Here is a 6,466-nt window from a genome sequence, read left to right as displayed (position 1 = left end):
TGGACGAAGTTCACCTGATGATGTGTAGCGCCTGGACGAAGTTCACCTGATGATGTGTAGCGCCTGGACGAAGTTCATCTGATGATGTGTAGCGCCTGGACTTAGTTCACCTGATGATGTGTAGCGCCTGGACGAAGCTTTGTTTCCCTGTACATCAATTTGCTGTAAAAGTCAAGAGTAAACATTGTAGACTTAATGTATAGCCTTGCTAGTAGTGTTTAGGTCACCATATGGAAAACAGAAAATGCTGTAGAAAGTTAGTCAACCGTACAAATGCAGTGGGCCTTAACGAAGCATATGTAAATCAAAATATCTTGCTAAGGTATTTACACACACACACACACACACACACACACACACACACACACACACACACACACACAAGAACACACAGAAGCATTTGTCGTCAATATACTCGTCCAAACAAAAGCCCAGTTTGATGTAACTCGAGTTATATCTGCTAGTTATCCAGAACAGTTGCGTGAACCAGAGATCTGGGCCAATTACCTTGGGCCTGTTATCTGAGCCAGTTATCCGGGCCAATTACCAGGGTCAGTTATCTGGAGCCATTATCCTGGCCATTTATTAACACTAGGCCTCCGGGTTATCATCCCTAGCCGTTGGCAATGCTGCTCTATCCAAAATCTCTCTCTCTCTCTCGCTCTCACGTGGCTATTGGCAGTGCTGAAAAAGTCTTAAATTTCAATGTGTTTGAAGGAAAGGTCAGAGGTGAAGTGAGTGTTGGGTGACCTTACACTTGGATTAGGGTCAGAGTCAGTTCAGGATGGGTTACCATAGATATATATTACACATGACAGCTAGAGACTGAGTGTGAACGAATGTGGCCTTTGTTGTCTTTTCCTAGCGCTACCTCGCACGCGCGCGGGGGGAGGGGGTTGTCATTTCATGTGTGGTGGGGTGGCGGCGGGAAATGGATGAAGGCAGCAAATGTGAATAAGTACATGAGTATATATATGTATATGTCTGTGTATGTATAGGTATTTATACGTTGAAATATATAGGTATGTATATGTGCATGTGTGGACGTTAATGTATATGTATTTGTATGTGGGTGGGTTGGGCCATTCTGTCGTCTGTTTCCTTGCGCTGCTTCGCTAATGGGGGAGACAGCGACTAAGTATGATATATATATATATATATATATATATATATATATATATATATATATATATATATATATATATATATATTTTTTTTTTTTTTTTTTTTCTTTTTTCATACTATTCGCCATTTCCCGCATTAGCGAGGTAGCGTTAAGAACAGAGGACTGGACCTTTGAGGGAATATCCTCACCTGGCCCCTTTCTCTGTCCCTTCTTTTGGAAAATTAAAAAAAAAACGAGAGGGGAGGATTTCCAGCCCCCCGCTCCCTTCCCTTTTAGTCGCCTTCTACGACACGCAGGGAATACGTGGGAAGTATTCTTTCTCCCCTATCCCCAGGAATAATATGTATATATATATTTATATATATACCTGCGTCAGAGATACTCAAGGTATCCTACCATAAAGTCCAGGGCCAGAATCAGGTCTGTGTTACCCAGTATGAAGGCCAGGTTCAGCTCAAGGCAGTCCGACATATTCTCAGAGGCTGGGGTCAACTCAGGGTCAGGGCCATTGAACAAAGAGGTTAAGGTCAAGGTCAGCTCAGGCCTACCCTTCGTACATATATACAGGGTCAGCTCAGGACCACCCTTAGTTAATGTGTGTCACAGGGTCAGCTCAGGGTTAGCCAGCTAAGAAACCAGGGTCAGGTCAGCTCTAGAAGCCAACTCCTCACCACCAGACGTGGGAGAACCTGGGTAAGCCAGGTAACAGATGACCTAATGGTCTATGACGACGTTATCTGATGGAGGAGGGGGACTTGGATCCTTCGTTCCTAATTTGTATAGATGAAGACATTAAGCATCCTTCCCACCCATCATCGGAGATGGAGACAGGATAGTAGAACACGAGGCTCCTTCCCGCTCACCTCTATAGATGAAGACAGATAGTAAAGCAGAAGACACGTCTCTCCATCCCTCGCTATAGGTTGAGATGAGGTTACAGCATAAGGCTCCTCCCAACATACCACTATAGATAAAGACAGGAGAGTCAAAGAGACACCACCTCACTATCCACTGCTGTGGGTGGAAACAGGATAGTAAACAGATGGCTCTTTCCTAAGCAATAAATAGAAACAGGATAGTAAAGCACAAGGCTCCCTCATCCCCATGACACGGCCACCGTCCAGCAGTAACCTCAAGAATGGGGACATCCCAAGGTGTCAACAGTGGATCTGGACTTGGCTCCCCAATACCCACGACTTTAACTCTGGGCCAATATTCAATTTCGCGCCACAATCTAATTCGCTATCGCACCATATCTACGTCAAAATCCGATTTTCACCATCAGAAGGGCTGTGCTAATACGTGGCCATCGCTGACAAGGGATCTGCGCCAACATGGAATTTGATCCGCGACGAGGAGAAGGTTCTGCCACGGCCGAGGGTACGTGTTTGTTGACAGATCCATCACTGGGTCTGTGCCGCAGGTGAAGGTGTTCAGACGTGTGGCTGTGGCACTTATACCGATACGTGATCCTCTTCTGCTTGTAGTAAGTACACTGGTGACCTTGGCAAAGCACTGGACTCACGCTACTACGTACTCTACGTCATCATGGAAGATAATACTGAGAATACTTCAGCAGTGGATCTTCCTCACTGGGAGATATTCGCCATTACTGGGAGTACCCCAGTTCTGAATCTTCCCCAACAGGAGATGTTCTCCAGCAGCGGGTTAAGACGAACAGTGGCTCTTCTCAACGTGAGATATGCTCCATCCCTGGGTATACCCCAACTGGAGATGGTCAGCTGTGGACACCCGCCCCGCAGAACACCAGCAAGAATATCGCATTTAGACCAACAACAGATCCCCTCCAGCACTGCAGCCACGCTAACAGCGTGGTGATGCTGTACGGTGGGTTTGGGGTCGATAGACCATCAGTGTAATGTAGATTCTCATCACCTGGTCTACTTCTACCTAACAGTCTTACAAACCAAACACTCCGTACATTTATGCCACTACTGTTGTCTTTGTAGATATATACAAGAGGCAGATACCATAACAGAGTAGCGTCATGATGAAGAGGCTTCCTTTAACATGCTTAACTGGGTAGCAGAAAGGTATTTGTGAATTTCAGGCTAAGACGAGTGAGATGCCCTCCATCTAGATATCAAAGAACACACTTTGTTTCTTTTCCCGCTGAGCTGTGTAAGAGTTGGTGTGTCGATGTGTCTGGATCTCGGTTTATATCTTTATGAATATAACTTCATGAACGTGAGTCATAACTTCATGAACGTAAGTCATAACTTCATGAGCGTAAGTCATAACTTCATGAACGTAAGTCATAACTTCATGAACGTAAGTAATAACTTCATGAACGTCAGTCATAACTTCATGAACGTAAGTAACGATATCTGACATGCTTGACTCCTTTGAGGAAGGTAGTAAGTACCCTTGACTGTGATGGAAGGATGATAGCGCTAATGGAGAGAGAGAGAGAGAGAGAGAGAGAGAGAGAGAGAGAGAGAGAGAGAGAGAGAGAGAGAGAGAGAGAAGGGAGTCCATGAGAAAGATAGTTAACAGTAGGTCCATTGGTACATGCTTATTTTATCTGTTAATATAACATGTATTTTCCTGTTTCCTCTCAGTGGACGGGATAGGGATAGATGGAACAGTAAGTCGGCTCTCTCTCTCTCTCTCTCTCTCTCTCTCTCTCTCTCTCTCTCTCTCTCTCTCTCTCTCCGACGTCCACCCCGCCCAGCAACAGCAGCCGGCAGGATAGAGAATGGAAGCTAGACGGTACATTGATGATGTAAACCTGCATAGAATGTAATGGGATAGAAAAGGAAGGGGAAATCCTGTGAATTAGACCTTGCTCAAATGCCCACCTTCTGCAACACTGCCGTACATTCTTATTGGAATGAGGAAATGGATCACATGCGTTTACCTTCTTTCTCGTATTCACTCATTTTATACCAGAAATGTTGAAAAATTTTTGTCTTCTTTCGTTTTTGTAGATAGCTGTCGTTTGTGCGTCAACAACATTTGACTAAATTATCTTAATATTAAACTCAGTGCATGTGTTTAATAAGAATATTTTCCCTGCCTCAATATTGAATCTTTTACTTTCTATTTCTATAACATTGTTCCTAGTAGCTGTCTTTTTCTTGTGTTTGGAAGAGATCCTTATGAATAAACCTTTTAAAATTGATAGAAAATTTTAAAAACGTGTAAAAGTTCGCGGCGAAATGTAAGCTTCTTAAAAAAGATTTAATCTTCTTAGCATTCTCTTCGTATGTCATATTTCTCAGAGCTGGAATCAGTTTTGTCGTCCATCATTGTATGTGATCCAGTTTCTCTCTGTCCTTTATTTTTTTTGTATTGCTTGTAGACCAGAAGTGGACTGCACATTTAAGGGGTGGTCATACTAAGGTGTTAGAAAGTCTTAGTTGTTTTTGATGTCATGTGGTCAATATTCCAAGTGTTGAAACCCATCAGTTTCTGTTTTTTCTTCTTTTTTTTTACATGCTCCTCTGCACTGTTCAGTATACTTCAGATTGTTAAATGTTTGATAGTCATGTTTATTATTCTTGTCTTCAAAGTGTGTAACATTTTCATGTATCTACGTTAAATTTCGTCTGCCTTTTGTCTGGCCACACTGCTATAGTGTGTTGAGATGGCCTTGAATTATATCCTAGTCTTGCTCACTTATAATCTAACTCCCAGTTCAGTATTGTCAATAGGAGTGGATATCTTAGGTACGAGACCCAATTCTATATATAAATAAAAAATAAGGAAAAAAACAGGGCCAAGGGCCGGCCCCTGTGGCACACCACTCGTCACGTTCAACTTGTATGAAGCTTTCCTGTGTAAGACAACACATTGCTTTCTGTCGTTGAACCAGTCACTACTAATCCATGCACACGTTGTTTTTGATTTTCATGGTTCTGGTGTGGTACTTTATAGAACGCCATTTGTAAGGAAAGTTTGGTATATCATTGGGTACTTTTGGGTACCAGTTGTCATATATAAGACCAAAATATTACTGTAAATATTTTGTTGTGGAGGCAAGCTGATTTTCTCCATGTTATTTCATAGTCTAGAGATTTTACATTTATGTCTTTGATTATTTTTTACATCATTTTATCTAAGAATGACGTGAGGTTAATTAGGCAGTAAATAAGTACAGATTTATTACGTTCTTTCCCCATATATATATATATATATATATATATATATATATATATATATATATATATATATATATATATATATATATATATATGTATATTTTTTTTTTTTTCTTTTTTTTTTTTTTTTTTGCCGCTGTCTCCCGCGTTTGCGAGGTAGCGCAAGGAAATAGACGAAAGAAAATGGCCCAACCCACCCCCATACACATGTATATACATACGTCCACACACGCAAATATACATACCTACACTTCCCAGTCTCTAGGTACCTTACCTTCTGCAGGTAATTTGTTAAATATTTTGGTCGTGTAAAATACCAACCGCAAGTCTGGCTTTCTTCCAGAATCTTTGGGCTTCGTTCTGAGGACCAGTCGATTCGTTTGGGAAACTATAGCCTAAGTGTCTTAGTACTTCATAAATCTTAAGTTACATAACCTTTAACACTTCATCATCACATCCGTGAAACATTGTTTACGTTTGAGGTGTACGTGATTCTTCTTCTTCTTCTTCGCTTTTTCCGTAAATATTCTCAGCTAATATAAACAAGTCATCATGACCTTAACACACGACTCAGGCTTCCCATGCGATGAAGGTAGACAAGACTAGAGCAGTAAACAGCAAGCAAACAAGTGAGGCAATAAGAGCGAGTGATCGTTTAGTGGGAGGCTGAGGGATTTAGCTGCTCTGTCCAGGTGAGATAATCCAGGAAGCGCACGCCATCAGCCCGCCCGCCCGCCAGCCCTGGAAAGTGGCCGGAATTTCCTACGTTGTCTGGAACTACCTGCCGCGCCCTGGAATATCCTGCTTGGGCTGCAATTTCCTCATGACGGACAGAGCGTCCAGTCAGGGCTGGACTTCCCGAAAGGGGACGTGTGAGCTCCTGGTCAGAACTGGAACCTCCCGGTTGGGGACTGGGCTCCAAGTGAGCGCTGCAGCCTCACACGAGGAGACGAAGCTTCTAAGCCAAGGCTTGATATAACCCTGGGTGGTTCCAGACCATCATCCAGGACTGGAATTTCCAGCTGGCGATTTTACTTCTTACTGGGGGTGGAACTTTCTTGCTGGTGCTGGAAGAATTTTCTCCCATGAATATAACTCCATCCCACGATGGCCTTTTTTTTTCTCCTGGTGCGCTCGAACCACTTTCCGGGCCTGGAGCTCCCTGGCATTACTGGAACCTTCTCTCCCTCTCGCATGTTTTCCATGGACGGCAGAA

This window comes from Panulirus ornatus, chromosome 58 (assembly GCF_036320965.1).
Source record: "Panulirus ornatus isolate Po-2019 chromosome 58, ASM3632096v1, whole genome shotgun sequence".
Taxonomy (NCBI): domain Eukaryota; kingdom Metazoa; phylum Arthropoda; class Malacostraca; order Decapoda; family Palinuridae; genus Panulirus; species Panulirus ornatus.
This window is presented reverse-complemented; position numbering follows the sequence as displayed.